This window comes from Ranitomeya imitator, chromosome 1 (assembly GCF_032444005.1).
Source record: "Ranitomeya imitator isolate aRanImi1 chromosome 1, aRanImi1.pri, whole genome shotgun sequence".
NCBI classification, from domain to species: domain Eukaryota; kingdom Metazoa; phylum Chordata; class Amphibia; order Anura; family Dendrobatidae; genus Ranitomeya; species Ranitomeya imitator.
In genome coordinates, this window is record NC_091282.1 from 1123272404 (window position 1) to 1123289485 (window position 17082).

Genomic DNA, 17082 nt, shown 5'->3' on the forward strand with positions numbered 1-17082 from the left:
GAAGAGGAAAGGAATAAAAAGGGTAGAGTTTTGAGTTATGTGTATTACAAAAATATATCATGTGAGCGGCCACCACCGTATAATGGTGGCCCAGAGCCATGTGCTAACTCTGGCAGCAGCCATTTTGTGGATGGGCCATGTGCTAATTCTGATGGCAGCCATTTTGTGGATGGCAAAAGTGTTAATTCTAACGGCGGCCATTTTGTGGATGGCAAATGTAATTCTAACGTCAGCCATTTTGTGGATGGGCCATGTGCTAATTCTAATAGCAGCCATTTTGTGGATGGAAAAAGTGTTAATTTTAACAGCGGCCATTTTGTGGATGGCAAATGTAATTCTGGCAGTAGCCATTTTGTGGATGGCAAATGTAATTCATAGCAGCCATTTTGTGGATGGCAAATGTGGTCATTCTAATGATAGCTATTTTGTGGATGGCAAATGTAATTCTTGCAGCAGCCATTTTGTGGATGGGCCATGTGCTTATTCTGATGGCAGCAGCCATTTTGTGGATGTCAAATGTAATTCTGGCAGCAGCCATTTTGTAGATGGGACATCTCCTTATTCTGATGTCAGCAGCCATTTTGTGGATGGCAAATGTGCTAATTCTTGCAGCAGCCATTTAGTGGATGGTAAATATGTTAATTCTGGCAGCAGCCATTTTGTGGATGGCAAATGTGTTAATGCTGGCAGTAGCCATTTTGTGGATGGACCATGTGCTTATTCTGATGGCAGCTATTTTGTGGATGACAAATGTGTTAATGCTGGCAGCAGCCATTTAGTGGATGGTAAATATGTTAATTCTGGCAGCAGCCATTTTGTGGATGGCAAATGTGTTAATGCTGGCAGTAGCCATTTTGTGGATGGCAAATGTAATTCTGGCAGTAGCCATTTTGTGGATGGCAAATGTAATGCTGGCAGCAGCCATTTGGTGGATGGCAAATGTGTTAATGCTGGCGGCAGCCATTTTGTGGATGGAAAATGTCCTAATTCTAATGGTAGCCATTTTGTGGATGGCAAATGTGTTAATCCTGGCAGCAGCCATTTTGTGGATGGCAAATTTGTTAATGCTGGCAGCAGCCATTTAGTGGATGGCAAATGTGTTAATTCTGGCAGCAGCCATTTTGTGGATGGCAAATGTGCTGCTCCTGGTGGTGAACATCTTGGACTAAAGCTACACACCACATCACCAAATCTTTGTTACCCAGTAATGACCACTAATGGCCAATACGATATTCCTTCGGGAAGTGAACAGGCTTTACCCATGTTCCCTGTCTCAGTGGTGTCCAGTGGGGCATCGACCCTTTCCCCTATCACTCCTGTCGTGAATCCAGCAATCCTCCCACCTGGATCATTCACAGCACCGACCCTTTCTACTGTCACTTCCACTGCCAATTTAGCCGCACACCCACAACAGTCTACCTAACCCTACACCCGCTACCTCACAGGCTCTAGCAGCCAAGCGCACACCTGTATGGGACGGTGGCAGCTGTATCAAGGGGGGCTCAATCTGGGAAGGGGATACCAATAGCACAGGAAGCACAAAGGGGTGGGAATGTTGGCAACCTATTTTTGAAAAAGAACTTCCTGAGGGACCCTTGTTAGTGGTGGGAAAGAGTGACATAACAACAATGGAAAAGGACGCTATTGTTAATGCTACCAATTCTCGGTTAGAGCACAATGGAGGTGTAGCTAGAGCTATAGTGGAAGCAGGAGGGGTGACTATTCAAGCTGACAGTCAAATTATTGTTGAGTCATGTGGTAAGATAGCTGTTGGGGACATAGCGGTGACTAAATCTGGCAATCTTCCGCGTAGAATGATCATACACGCTGTGACTTGTTGTGACTTCTGTGGCCAAGCTCCCTCCTGTGGTCGTGAGTGGTACTTCGGCTGGTTCTGTCTATGAGCTTCCTTTGGTAGATGAGAGTGGTACTGCGGCTTCTGAGTTTCCTTCCTCAGGTGATGAGGTTAAGTCGTTAGGTGCTGCTCTATTTAACTCCACCTGGTGCTTTGATCCTGGCCTCCAGTCAATGTTCTAGTATTGGTCTTGCTTCCTCCTGGATCGTTCCTGTGGCCTGTCAATCCTGCATAAGCTAAGTTCTGCTTGTGTTACTTTTGTTTGCTATATTTTCTGTCCAGCTTGCTATTTTGGTTTTTCTTGCTTGCTGGAAGCTCTGAGACGCAGAGGGGAGCACCTCCGTACCGTTAGTCGGTGCGGAGGGTCTTTTTGCCCCTCTGCGTGGTTGTTTGTAGGTTTTTGTGTTGACCGCAAAGCTATCTTTCCTATCCTCGGTCTATTCAGTAAGTCGGGCCTCACTTTGCTAAATCTATTTCATCTCTGTGTTTGTATTTTCATCTTTACTCACAGTCATTATATGTGGGGGGCTGCCTTTTCCTTTGGGGAATTTCTCTGAGGCAAGGTAGGCTTATTTTTCTATCTTCAGGGCTAGTTAGTTTCTCAGGCTGTGCCGAGTTGCATAGGGAGCGTTAGGCGTAATCCACGGCTACCTCTAGTGTGGTGTGATAGGATTAGGGATTGCGGTCAGCAGAGTTCCCACGTCTCAGAGCTCGTTCTATGTTTTTGGTAATTGTCAGGTCACTTTGTGTGCTCTGAACTTCAAGGTCCATTGTGGTTCTGAATTACCTGTTCATAACAGTACTGGAGGCCCAAAGTACTAATGCTTCTCAATAGAGGGAAAAGAGAAGTTCTGAGACCATTTTTTTTTCTTTGCACTGTGTTCTGTCTTTCTTTTCCCCTTTACATCAGGGTGGTTCAGAACACAGGTGTGGACATGGACATTCAGGGTCTGTCCTCTTTGATGGATAATCTCACTGTAGGTGTACAGAACATTCAAGATTTGGTGGTTCAGAATCCTATGTTTGAACCTAAAATACCTATTCCTGAGTTATTTTCTGGAGATAGAGCTAAGTCTTTGAATTTTAAAAATAATTGTAAACTATTGCTGGCTTTGAAACCCCGCTCCTCTGGTGACCCAGTTCAACAAGTTAAGATCATTATTTCTTTACTAGATTGTGGCCCGATTCTAACGCATCGGGTATTCTAGAATATGCATGTCCCCGTAGTATATGGACAATGATGATTCCAGAATTCGCGGCACACTGTGCCCGTCGCTGATTGGTCGAGGCAACCTTTATGACATCATCGTCGCCATGGCAACCATTATGACATCTACGTCGATACTGTGCCCGTCGCTGAATCAGAAACGTGAGATGTCTACGTCCTTTATGACATCATCGTCGCTGTGCCCGTTGCTGATTGGTCGAGGCCTGGCGGCCTCGACCAATCAGACGCGGGATTTCTACGTCCTTTATGACATCATCGTCGCTGTGCCCATTGCTGATTGGTCGAGGCCTTGCGGCCTCGACCAATCAGAGAGCAGGGATTTCCAGGACAGACAGACAGACAGACAGACAGACAGACGGAAAAACCCTTAGACAATTATATATATAGATTACGTGGCGACCCTCAAGACTGGGCATTTTCCCTTGCGCCAGGAGATCCTGCATTATGTAATATTGATGCGTTTTTTCTGGCGCTCGGATTGCTGTACGACGAACCTAATTCAGTGGATCAGGCAGAGAAAAATTTGCTGGCTCTGTGTCAGGGTCAGGATGAGATAGAGATTTATTGTCAGAAGTTTAGAAAGTGGTCCGTGCTCACTCAATGGAATGAATGTGCGCTGGCAGCTATTTTCAGAAAGGGTCTCTCTGAAGCCCTTAAGGATGTCATGGTGGGATTTCCTATGCCTGCTGGTCTGAATGAGTCTATGTCTTTGGCCATTCGGATCGGTCGACGCTTGCGTGAGTGTAAATCTGTGCACCATTTGGCGGTATTATCTGAGCATAAACCTGAGCCTATGCAGTGCGATAGGACTTTGAGCAGAGCTAAAAGGCAAGAGCACAGACGTCAGAATGGGCTGTGTTTCTACTGTGGTGATTCCACTCATGCTATCTCCGATTGTCCTAAGCGCACTAAGCGGTTCGCTAGGTCCGCCACCATTGGTACGGTACAGTCGAAATTTCTTTTGTCCGTTACTTTGATCTGCTCTTTGTCTTCCAATTCTGTCATGGCATTTGTGGATTCAGGCGCTGCCCTGAATTTGATGGACTTGGAGTTTGCTAGGCGCTGTGGGTTTGTCTTGGAGCCCTTGCAGCGTCCTATTCCATTGAGAGGAATTGATGCTACGCCTTTGGCCAAGAATAAGCCTCAGTATTGGACCCAGCTGACCATGTGCATGGCTCCTGCTCACCAGGAGGATATTCGCTTTCTGGTGTTGCATAATCTGCATGATGTGGTCGTGTTGGGGTTGCCATGGCTACAAGTCCATAACCCAGTATTAGATTGGAAATCAATGTCTGTGTCCAGCTGGGGTTGTCAGGGGGTACATGGTGATGTTCCATTTCTGTCTATCTCATCATCCACCCCTTCAGAGGTCCCAGAGTTCTTGTCTGATTACCGGGATGTATTCGATGAGCCCAAGTCCAATGCCCTACCTCCGCATAGGGATTGTGATTGTGCTATCGATTTGATTCCTGGTAGTAAGTTTCCTAAGGGTCGACTGTTTAATTTATCTGTACCTGAGCACGCCGCTATGCGGAGTTACGTGAAGGAGTCTTTGGAGAAGGGTCATATTCGCCCGTCATCGTCGCCATTGGGAGCGGGGTTCTTTTTTGTGGCCAAAAAGGATGGTTCGAGGACCTTGTATTGATTACCGCCTTCTAAATAAAATTACGGTCAAGTTTCTGTACCCCTTGCCGCTGCTGTCTGATTTGTTTGCTCGGATTAAGGGGGCTAGTTGGTTCACCAAGATAGATCTTCGTGGTGCGTATAATCTTGTGCGTATTAAACGGGGCGATGAATGGAAAACAGCATTTAATACGCCCGAAGGCCATTTTGAGTACCTGGTTATGCCATTCGGGCTTTCTAATGCTCCATCAGTGTTTCAGTCCTTTATGCATGACATCTTCCGAGAGTACCTGGATAAATTCCTGATTGTATACTTGGATGATATTTTGGTCTTCTCGGATGATTGGGAGTCTTATGTGAAGCAGGTCAGAATGGTATTCCATGTCCTGCGTGCTAATTCTTTGTTTGTGAAGGGGTCAAAGTGTCTCTTTGGTGTTCAGAAGGTTTCATTTTTGGGGTTCATTTTTTCTCCTTCTACTATTGAGATGGACCCTGTTAAAGTTCAGGCCATTTATGATTGGACTCAGCCAACATCTCTGAAGAGTCTGCAGAAGTTCCTGGGCTTTGCTTGGAACCCAGAATTGCAGAAAAACGGCGAAACCAAAGTAGCCGAGCTGGCCCGATTATTAAGGGCGAACTCAGCCAAAGGCAAAAAGGACACCCAATCATCCTGATCAGCAGAAACAAAACATCTCAGATATGTTTCCAAGGTCTGATTGGTTCGTTCAGTCTGGCCATTTGTCTGAGGATGGAAAGCTGAGGAAAAAGACAAATCAATGCCCATCCTAGCACAAAAGGCTCACCAAAACCTCGAAACAAACTGGGAACCTCTGTCAGAAACGATGTTCTCTGGAATGCCATGTAAACGAACCACATGCTGGAAAAACAATGGCACCAAATCAGAGGAGGAAGGCAATTTAGACAAGGGCACCAAATGGACCATCTTAGAGAAGCGATCACAAACCACCCAAATGACCGACATTCTTTGAGAGACGGGGAGATCCGAAATAAAATCCATAGAGATATGTGTCCAAGGCCTCTTCGGGACCGGCAAGGGCAAAAGCAACCCACTGGCACGAGAACAGCAGGGCTTAGCCCGAGCACAAATCCCACAGGACTGCACAAAAGAACGCACATCCCGCGACAGAGACGGCCACCAAAAGGATCTAGCCACCAAATTTCTGGTACCAAAGATTCCAGGATGACCAGCCAACACCGAACAATGAACCTCAGAGATAACTTTATTCGTCCACCTATCAGGGACAAACAGTTTCTTCGCTGGGCAACGGTCAGGTCTATTAGCCTGAAATTTTTGCAGCACCCGCCGCAAATCAGGGGAGATGGCAGACAAAATTACCCCCTCTTTGAGAATACCCGCCGGCTCAGGCAAACCCGGAGAATCGGGCACAAAACTCCTAGACAGGGCATCCGCCTTCACATTTTTAGAGCCCGGAAGGTACGAAACCACAAAGTCAAAACGGGAGAAAAACAGCGACCAACGAGCCTGTCTAGGATTCAACCCTTTGGCAGACTCGAGATAAGTCAAGTTTTTGTGATCAGTCAAGACCACCACGCGATGCTTAGCTCCTTCAAGCCAATGACGCCACTCCTCGAATGCCCACTTCATGGCTAGCAACTCTCGATTGCCAACATCATAATTTCACTCAGCAGGCGAAAATTTCCTGGAAAAGAAGGCGCATGGTTTCATCACCGAGCAATCAGAACTTCTCTGCGACAAAACAGCCCCTGCTCCAATTTCAGAAGCATCAACCTCGACCTGGAACGGAAGCGAAACATCTGGTTGGCACAACACAGGGGCAGAAGAAAAACGACGCTTCAACTCCTGAAAAGCTTCCACAGCAGCAGAAGACCAATTTACCACATCAGCACCCTTCTTGGTTAAATCAGTCAATGGTTTAGCAATACTAGAAAAGTTATTGATGAAGCGACGATATAAATTAGCAAAGCCCAGGAACTTCTGCAGACTCTTCAGAGATGTTGGCTGAGTCCAATCATAAATGGCCTGAACTTTAACAGGGTCCATCTCAATAGGAGAAGGCTCAACGTTTCGCTAACCGCAGGCGCTGTGTGGGCCCCCGACTTCGTGTTGGGGATTTGGTTTGGTTGTCATCTCGTTATATTCCTATGAAGGTTTCCTCTCCTAAATTTAAGCCTCGTTTCATTGGTCCATATAGGATTTCTGAGGTTCTTAATCCTGTGTCTTTTCGTTTGACTCTTCCAGCTTCTTTTTCCATCCATAACGTGTTCCATAGGTCATTGTTGCGGAGATACATGGCACCTGTGGTTCCATCTATTGATCCTCCTGCTCCGGTTTTGGTTGAAGGGGAATTGGAGTATATAGTGGAGAAGATTTTGGATTCTCGTGTTTCGAGACGGAAACTCCAGTATCTGGTTAAGTGGAAAGGTTATGGTCAGGAAGATAATTCCTGGGTCTTTGCCTCTGATGTCCATGCTGCCGATCTGGTTCGTGCCTTTCATGTGGCTCATCCTGGTCGGCCTGGGGGCTCTGGTGAGGGTTCGGTGACCCCTCCTCAAGGGGGGGTACTGTTGTGAATTCTGTGGCCAAGCTCCCTCCTGTGGTCGTGAGTGGTACTTCGGCTGGTTCTGTCTATGAGCTTCCTTTGGTGGATGAGAGTGGTACTGCGGCTTCTGAGTTTCCTTCCTCAGGTGATGAGGTTAAGTCGTTAGGTGCTGCTCTATTTAACTCCACCTGGTGCTTTGATCCTGGCCTCCAGTCAATGTTCTAGTATTGGTCTTGCTTCCTCCTGGATCGTTCCTGTGGCCTGTCAATCCTGCATAAGCTAAGTTCTGCTTGTGTTACTTTTGTTTGCTATATTTTCTGTCCAGCTTGCTATTTTGGTTTTTCTTGCTTGCTGGAAGCTCTGAGACGCAGAGGGAGCACCTCCGTACCGTTAGTCGGTGCGGAGGGTCTTTTTGCCCCTCTGCGTGGTTGTTTGTAGGTTTTTGTTTTGACCACAAAGCTATCTTTCCTATCCTCGGTCTATTCAGTAAGTCGGGCCTCACTTTGCTAAATCTATTTCATCTCTGTGTTTGTATTTTCATCTTTACTCACAGTCATTATATGTGGGGGGCTGCCTTTTCCTTTGGGGAATTTCTCTGAGGCAAGGTAGGCTTATTTTTCTATCTTCAGGGCTAGTTAGTTTCTCAGGCTGTGCCGAGTTGCATAGGGAGCGTTAGGCGCAATCCACGGCTACCTCTAGTGTGGTGTGATAGGATTAGGGATTGCGGTCAGCAGAGTTCCCACGTCTCAGAGCTCGTTCTATGTTTTTGGTAATTGTCAGGTCACTTTGTGTGCTCTGAACTTCAAGGTCCATTGTGGTTCTGAATTACCTGTTCATAACAGTGACCCCTACTTTTGACCCTATACATCCAGACGTTAGTGCTCAACAACCTCATGCAGCAATAACTAGCATTTTAGAGTATGCAAATATTAATGAGCAGATTGAGACCTTGACAATTCCCGCCATTGGTGTTGGCATTTTTGGTTTCCCTGTTCATGCATGTACAAGAGAAATCGTTAGAATTATAATAAACACGTTTAGCCCCCCAAGCATTTGCTGCCTCTCTGAAATCAGGTTAATTAGTAATGAGGACAGGACTGTTAAAGCTTTTTAGACTACCTGCATCACCTGGACCCCACAACATGATATTGGAGCTGTCCAAATAGAGCCCCTCATTCCAGGACTGTTACCTCCTCCTGCTCCTCTTACACAAGTGATTACATCTGTACTCCCGATGCCATCTCTACTCCCGCCTCAGGTGCCACCAACAGTGCCAATGCTCATGTCTGAAGAGCCCACCCTCTATGTCAAGTTTACACCCCCACAAGCTGCTACTCTGTTGAACCAACTTCCAGATCCAGAAAAACAGCCAATGCCTTTCTACAGAAGCATGCTTCAAAATTCAAAGGAATTACTTAGCCACGAGGCAAGATCTCATTTCCCTGGCAAATCTTAAAGCTGGCGATGCATATTGGCCTGTTATGGAAATCGCATTCAATGATGCCTCACTTGCCAGTGACACCACATGGGACTCTGGTATTTTGTTCTGCCAACGACTTAAGACATGGGCCTCGGATAAGTTGGCTGATCAGTCAACATCTTTCAAGGATGTCACGCAGGAACCAGGGGAATCGGTGGAGAGATATCATGCTCGTCTAGCTCAAATGTTTAATGACCTTGGTTTCAGTAACCAAATAAAAGTTCAACGGACACTGCTCTTCTCCTCTTTTGTTGAAGGCCTTGGGGAAGCCCTGAGAAAGCAATTTCAAGCAATCAGACCTGAATATGCTATATTGGATCCTAAGGATGTTTTAACGATAGCTAAGGGATTAGAAAAAGCACTCTCTTGGAATCCCAAATTCTAAGATCATCTGAGGACATCCAGTTCTCTTAATGGCTCCACACGAAATAATTGCTATTCTTGTAACCTAAACATCTGTTGGTGCAGCGTCATACGAGACTCCAATGTTTGCTCTTGGTTCTGGATAATGTCACTCTTGTCTGCTGCACCATCCGCAACCCGTCCATACTGCTTCCTCTTTCCAGGGGGGATGTGGATGATGATGCTGATGCTCTCAGTGAAGATGCTTCTACACACTCAGAGGAGGATCATGACTGTCTTGAACAAATGCAGGAAGAAGTAGCCACCAAGAAAAACGTGTCTGAAGACCCATTCGCACATGCTGACCTGACGTTCTTCACTGATGGTTCCAGATTTGCAGATGAAGCAGGAAGGTTCCATACGGGATATGACGTGGTTACACATGACCAGGTCATCTCAGCCGGATCCCTACCACCGCACATGTCTGTACAAGAAGCAGAACTTAAGGCTTTGACATTGGCTTGTCAGGAAGGTGGTCAACATCTACACGGATTCAAGATATGCTTTCGGAGTGACTCATGACTTCGGCAGTATCTGGGCAGCCAAAGGATACCTAACGTCCGCTCTAGATCTTCCTTTGGAAGTTGCAGTGATCAAGATCAAAGCTCACGGGAGATTGGATTCTCCAGAAGTAAGGGGGAACTTCTTTGCTGACAAAACAGCAAAAACTTATGCTGCGGATCCATTTGGGAAAGAGAAAGCAGCGATGTACGTGTCACAAAACACTGAAGAAGGGGCTCAAAGATTACTTATGAGGTTTATCGATCTACATCAAGACAAGACACCAGATGATGAAAAGAAGTCATGGCAAGAAAGAGGAGCTAAAAAGGATGAAGATGGAGTCTAGAGTATAAACAAAGAGGTCTGTCTACCCCGTAATCTGTACCCCTCGATGACAGCATGGGCACACGGTATTACCCACAGAGGCAAGAATCAGGTGAATGACCTGATTTGGAAATCTTATATGGCACCTGGGATCTCTACTGTCACCCAAAAATATTGCAATTCCTGCCTTCTGTGCAACATGCAATCCAGCACCGCCTCAGAAAGTTACACAGAAACATTTGGCTAAACCACTCTATCCCTTTCAGAGGATTTAGATTGATCACATTCAAATGCCAAAAGTAGGGAAGTACGAGAATGTACTGGTAGTGACTGACATGTTCTCAGGATGGCCTAAAGCCTATCCAGTAACAAACAGACTGCCAGAGTGCCTGTTAAGAGACTGATGACTGAGGAAGTATGCAGACATGGGGTCCCTGAGGTAATTGAGAGTGACCAAGGACCTGCGTTCATTGCAGGACTGACTAAGGAACTATGGACATTGGTGGGAGCTGATTTTGGTTTACATACTCCATATCACCCTCAGAGCAGTGGAAAAGTAGGAAGACTGAATGGCACCTTGAAAAATAAAATACTGAAAGCCAGTCAGGAGGTCAGACTTGGACAGACATTTTGCCCATTGCCTTATAGTCAGTCACAAACAATCCAAGGGGTCCCACTAAACTCACACCATTTGAGATTCTTTTTGGGAGGCCTCCAAGGTTGGGCCAATATTTTCCACAACAGCTAGCCTTAGGAAGTGATACTCTTGTAAATTATGTAATTGTCCTTACTAAAGAACTGTCAGTAACACATAAACAAGTTTTATCATCCATTCCAGGTCCAGATTCCAGTGAAGGTACCCATGCTTTCCAACCTGATGACTATTTGATTGGTAAAGAAGTTCATCAGAAAGACATCTCTGGAGTCGAGATTTGAGGGTCCCTACCAAGTGCTCCTGCCTACTCCTACTTCGTTCAGGGTTGCTGAACGCTTCCTGGATCCATCTCTCACATTGTAAACTTGTTAGACAGTTTAGGGACAGAGTAGGATCTGACCTGTCTGTCAAAGTCCAGCTACAAAGGGAGGTTTTCCACAAGGGAAAACTTGTCTTAAACTGGTGAAAACTCCAATTCCCCCCTCCCGGGCGAGACGATCAGATCTAGGATGTGATACATCAGGGTTAGTCACATGTGTATTTTATGTAACCATGGTGATGGGAGATTGGAGAGTAATAGATCCAGCAGGTAGGAAAGTCCCGAGGACATGGGTAACACGCTCCGATATACCTCCCGATATGCCCATAATTGGTCACACATTCTCTGGTGTCTATAGCATCCGTATTATCATGAAGCCTCTGATGTCATAGTGACACTTAACACTGGTGGGTTAGGGAGCCACGGTGGGATCAAGATAAAGGAAAAAAAGGGTTAATAAAGTATTTAGGGGGGACTGTTGAGGAGAGCCATAAGATCAAATGCTTAATTAACCTCAAGACATAAGAGATTGAGAGAAGTGACCCATAACGTGTATTGTTTAACCTTACTTAAACTTTCTCAGATCAAAGTGAGACACTAAAGATGGCTGCCATTTCTTGTTTCATCACACCATGTGCTGATATCCAAGATGTGGTACAGTATGCCTTCAATTTTGAATAATTCCCCAACAGTGTCACCAACAAAGCACCATCACACCTCCTCCTCCATGCTTCACGGTGGGAACCAGGCATGTAGAGCCCATCCGTTCACCTTTTCTGCGTCGCACAAAGACACGGTGGTTGGAACCAAAGACCTCAAATTTGGACTCATCAGACCAAAGCACAAATTTCCACTGGTTTAATGTCTATTCCTTGTGTTCTTTAGCCCAAACAAGTCTCTTCTGCTTGTTGCCTGTCCTTAGCAGTGGTTTCCTAGCAGCTATTTTACCATGAAGGCGTGCTGTACAAAGTCTCCTCTTAACAGTTGTTGTAGAGATGTCTCTGCTGCTAGAACTCTGTGTGGCATTGACCTGGTCTCTAATCTGAGCTGCTGTTAACCTGAGATTTCTGAGACTGGTGACTCGGATAAACTTATCCTCAGAAGCAGAGGTGACTCTTGGTCTTCCTTGTTATGACCTGGTGGTCAGGACAATAATGGACCAGATGGTTAAGAGCACACGGAATGACCTGATAGTTACTGATAATAAGGACAAGCTCTGGGACGTGGGAACTCTGCTGACCGCAATCCCTAAACCTATCAAACACACTAGAAATAGCCGTGGATTGCGCCTAACGCTCCCTATGCAACTCGGCACAGCCTAAGAAACTAGCTAGCCCTGAAGATAGAAAAATAAAGCCTACCTTGCCTCAGAGAAATTCCCCAAAGGAAAAGGCAGCCCCCCACATATAATGACTGTGAGTAAAGATGAAAATACAAACACAGAGATGAAGTAGATTTAGCAAAGTGAGGCCCGACTTACTGAACAGACCGAGGATAGGAAAGGTTACTTTGCGGTCAGCACAAAAACCTACAAAAAGACCACGCAGAGGGCGCAAAAAGACCCTTTGCACCGACTCACGGTGCGGAGGCGCTCCCTCTGCGTCCCAGAGCTTCCAGCAAGCAAGACAACAAATTAAATAGCAAGCTGGACAGAAAAATAGCAAACCAAAGAAATACAAGCTGGAACTTAGCTTCTGATGGGAAGACAGGTCACAAGAACGATCCAGGAGTGAACAGACCAATACTGGAACATTGACAGGTGGCATGGAGCAAAGATCTAAGTGGAGTTAAATAGAGCAGCAGCTAACGAATTAACCTCGTCACCTGTGAAACTCAGAAACACCCACCAGAGGAAGTCCATGGACAGAACCAGCCGAAGTACCGTTCATGACCACAGGAGGGAGCCCGACAACAGAATTCACAACTCTTCCTTTCCTGGGGTGATCCTCATGTGAGCCAGTTTCTTTGTAGCGCTTGATGGTTTTTGCAACTGCACTTGGGGACACTTTCAAAGTTTTCCCAATTTTTCGGACTGACTGACCTTCATTTCTTCAAGTAATGATGGATACTCGTTTTTCTTTACTTAGCTGCTTTTTTCTTGCCATAATACAAATTCTAACAGTCTATTCAGAAGGACTATCAGCTGTGTATCCACCTGACTTCTGCTCAACACAATGATGATGGTCCCAAACCCGTTTATAAGGCAAGAAATCCCACTTATTAAACCTGACAGAGCACACCTGTGAAGTGAAAACCATTTCCGGTGACTACCTCTTGAAGCTCATCAAGAGAAAGCCAAGAGTGTGCAAAGCAGTCATGAAAGCAAAAGGTGGCTACTTTGAAGGACCTAGAATATAAGACGTAATTTCAGTTGTTTCACACTTTTTTGTTAAGTATATAATTCCATATGTGTTAATTCATAGTTTTGATGCCTTCAGTGTGAATGTACTATTTTCATAGTTATGAAAATACAGAAAAATCTTTAAATAAGAAGGTGTGTCCAAACTTTTGGTCTGTACTGTATATACCGTATATACTTGAGTATAAGCCGAGATTTTCAGTCCATTTTTTTAGGCTGAAAGTGCCCCTCTCGGCTTATACTCGAGTCATTGCCCCAGGGGGTCGACAAGGGAGGGGAAGAGGGGGAGCAGCAGCTGTCAAATCATACTCACCTGCTCCCGGCGCATCTCTGCATGTCCCTGCTTCTCTGGCACCCACAGCTCTTCCTGTGTTCAGTGGTCACATGGTACCGCTCATTAAAGTAATGAATATGGAAGCGACTCCACTCCCATAGGGGTGGAGCGCATATTCATTACTTTAATGAGCAGTACGATGTGACCGCTGAACATTGGAAGAACCTAGCACCTGGAGACCATCTGTCAGTGAGAAGCTGCCAGGGTCTGCGCCGGGTGCAGGTGAGTATAACGGGGGAGGGTGAGCATTCCGATATTCACCTGTCCCCGTTCCACCGCTGCGCGCCGCTCCAACTTCCGCATCCTCTGCAGTGACTGTTCAGGTCAGAGAGCGCGATGACTTGTTTAGTGTGCACCCTCTGCCTGAACAGTCACTGCAGAGGACACAGAAGACAGAGCGGCGCGCAGAGGTGGAACGGGGACAGGTGAATATCGCAAGTGCCGGGGTCCCCGTCTGCTCAGGACAAGAGGTGAGTATGTCTTTTTTTTATCGAAGCAGCAGCATATGGGGCAAATGTTTCTATGAACCATCTTAAGGGGCCATAATCAACCTTTGTGCAGAATTATATAGGGCAAATGCTTCAATGGAACATCTTATGGGGTCATAATCAACCTTTGTGCAGCATTATATTAATTTGTAAAGCGCTGCGGAATATGTTGGCGCTATATAAATAAAATTATTATTATTATTATTATTATATGGGGCAAATGTTTCAATGGAGCATCTTATGGGGCCATAATCAACCTTTGTGCAGCATTATATGGGGCAAATGTTTCTATGGAGCATCTTATGGGGCCATAATCAACCTTTGTGTAGCATTATATGGGGCAAATGTTTCTATGGGGCATCTTATGGGGCAATAATTAACCTTTGTTCAGCATTATATGGGGCACATGTTTCTATGGAGCATCTTATGGGGCCATAATCAACCTTTATGCAGGATTGTATGGGGCAAATGTTTCTATGGAGCATCTTATGGGGCCATAATCAACCTTTGTGCAGCATTATATAGGGCATATTTTCGTATGAAGCATCTTATGGGGCCCATCATAAACTTTATGGAGCATTATATGGGGCATATTTTATTATGGAGCATCTTATGGGGCCCATCATGAACTTTATGGAGCATTATATGTACCGTATTTTCCGCTTTGTAAGACGCACTTTATTTCCCCCAAATTTGGGGGGGAAATGTGGGTGCGTCTAACAAAGCGGATATACCGCTTACCATTACAGGCTGGGAGGAGGGGGTGTCCGCCGCCGCTACCGCCTGCCGCCGCTGTCGTCCGCCGCCACTGCCGGGGTTGTCCGCTGCTGCCCCGGGTGATGCTGAAGGCTCCGGTGCTGCGGGGGGCTCTGGCGACATATTGTGAAAGACCAGAGCCCCCCGGCAGTTCTTCCATGCGTTCCAGTATGACTAATTCCGGGAAAATGGCCGCCGGAATCTCGGGAGATGAGATTTCAGCGCTGAGATCTCATCTCTCGAGATTCCGGCGGCCATTTTCCCGGAGTTAGTTCCAGTATGACTGACTCCGGGAAAATGGCCGCCGGAATCTCGGGAGATGAGATTTCAGCGCTGAGATCTCATCTCTCGAGATTCCGGCGGCCATTTTCCCGGAATTAGTCATACTGGAACGCATGGAAGAACTGCCGGGGGGCTCTGGTCTTTCACAAAATGTCGCCAGAGCCCCCCGCAGCACCGGAGACAGCCCTACAGCACAGGAGCCCCCTGCAGACCCCTCATCCCAGCCTGCAGCAAAGGAGCCCCCTGCAGACCCCTCATCCCAGCCTGCAGCAAAGGAGCCCCCTGCAGACCCCTCATCCCAGGCTGCAGCACAGGAGCCCCCCTGCAGCACAGGAGCCCCCTGCAGACCCCCTCATCCAGCCTGCAGCAATGCTCCACTCCTGCCTCCGGCAACGAGCCTGGGACCCTGATCCACCACAACCACAACCCCTGGTAAGTAATAAGACGCATGGATTATAAGACGCCCCACCAATTTATTAAAAAATAGTTTTTTCCTATTTTTCTCCTCAAAATTTGGGGTGCGTCTTATAATCCGGAGCGTCTTACAAAGCGAAAAATACGGTATATGTATTTTGTATGGAGCATCTTATGGGGCCCATTATGAACTTTATGGAGCATTACTGTATATGGAGCTCCTGATTCAATATGGATATTCAAAAACACTTATCCTACTGATATCTCAATTAATTTTACTTTTATTGCTATCTATTTTTTAATTTTGAAATGTACCTGTAGCTGCTGCATTTCCCACCCTAGGCTTATATTTGAGTCATTAAGTTTTCCCAGTTTTTGTGGCAAAATTAGGGGTCTCGGCTTATACTCGAGTATATACGGTATATAAAATATTCATTATGTAAACTAGGGGGCAGGTCAGTGAGGGATCAGTGACCTGTCAGCTGTCTGCATTATGAATACCTTATCAGAGCACCACATGAAGACCCCCACAGGCCGCCCCGTGGCACGAGCATGTCATTAACACAAAACTGAAAATAAAGATCAGACAACAACCAGAAGACAGATTTCATCACCAGGTATTATTGTAATCAGTATAACGGCGCCGACCTGACACTGTGTGTAGGTTACTGTGCACAATCCTGCTGACAGGAGCACTTTAATTATGCCGTTTATGTCAAAAGGGATACGCCGGGGCCGACAACTATCCACTACGCTGCTTCCAGCGGGGCCGACCACTATTCACCACGCGGGATACGCCGGGGCCGATGACTATCCGCCATACAGGGTACTCTGGGACTGACATACAGTATATATACACATTACAAATTTGATATTTGAAAGTAAAATTATGGGCTGTCCACACGCCCGTACACATGCACGCTCACACACATGCACGGTCAAAGATAGGAAAAACACACGCACACATACACGCTCACACGCTTGAGAAAACACACAGACACACATCAGAAAACCACACATACACACACCCAGGAAAATACGCACACCCAGGAAAACACACACACAGTGGCATAACTACAAAATTATGGGTCCCGATGCGAACTTTCAAATGGGTCCCCCCCCACCATGCCAAAATATTTTCCACCCAAATTCACATTTTCTGTATTCATTTCGCACACTATAGCTTTATTGCAAAGTTGTATAGTGTGACTTCAGTGGCGTAACTATGCTGTGCCCCATCCTGGTATATATTTGTCCCCTGTACTGCCGTTATGTAATGTATAAAAGGAAATAAACCATTATACTCATCAGGGACTTACATGGAAGTTGTGGGGATCCATATAAGAAGTATACTGCACCCCCATAGTCCTCCTTATAATATAATGCACCCCCATAGTCCTCTATATAATATACTGCACAGTTCATAGTCATCCATATAGTATAATACCCTTCCCTTAGTCCTCCATATAGAATTATACACTCCTCAGTCCTCCATATACAGTAGTTTAATACACTCATC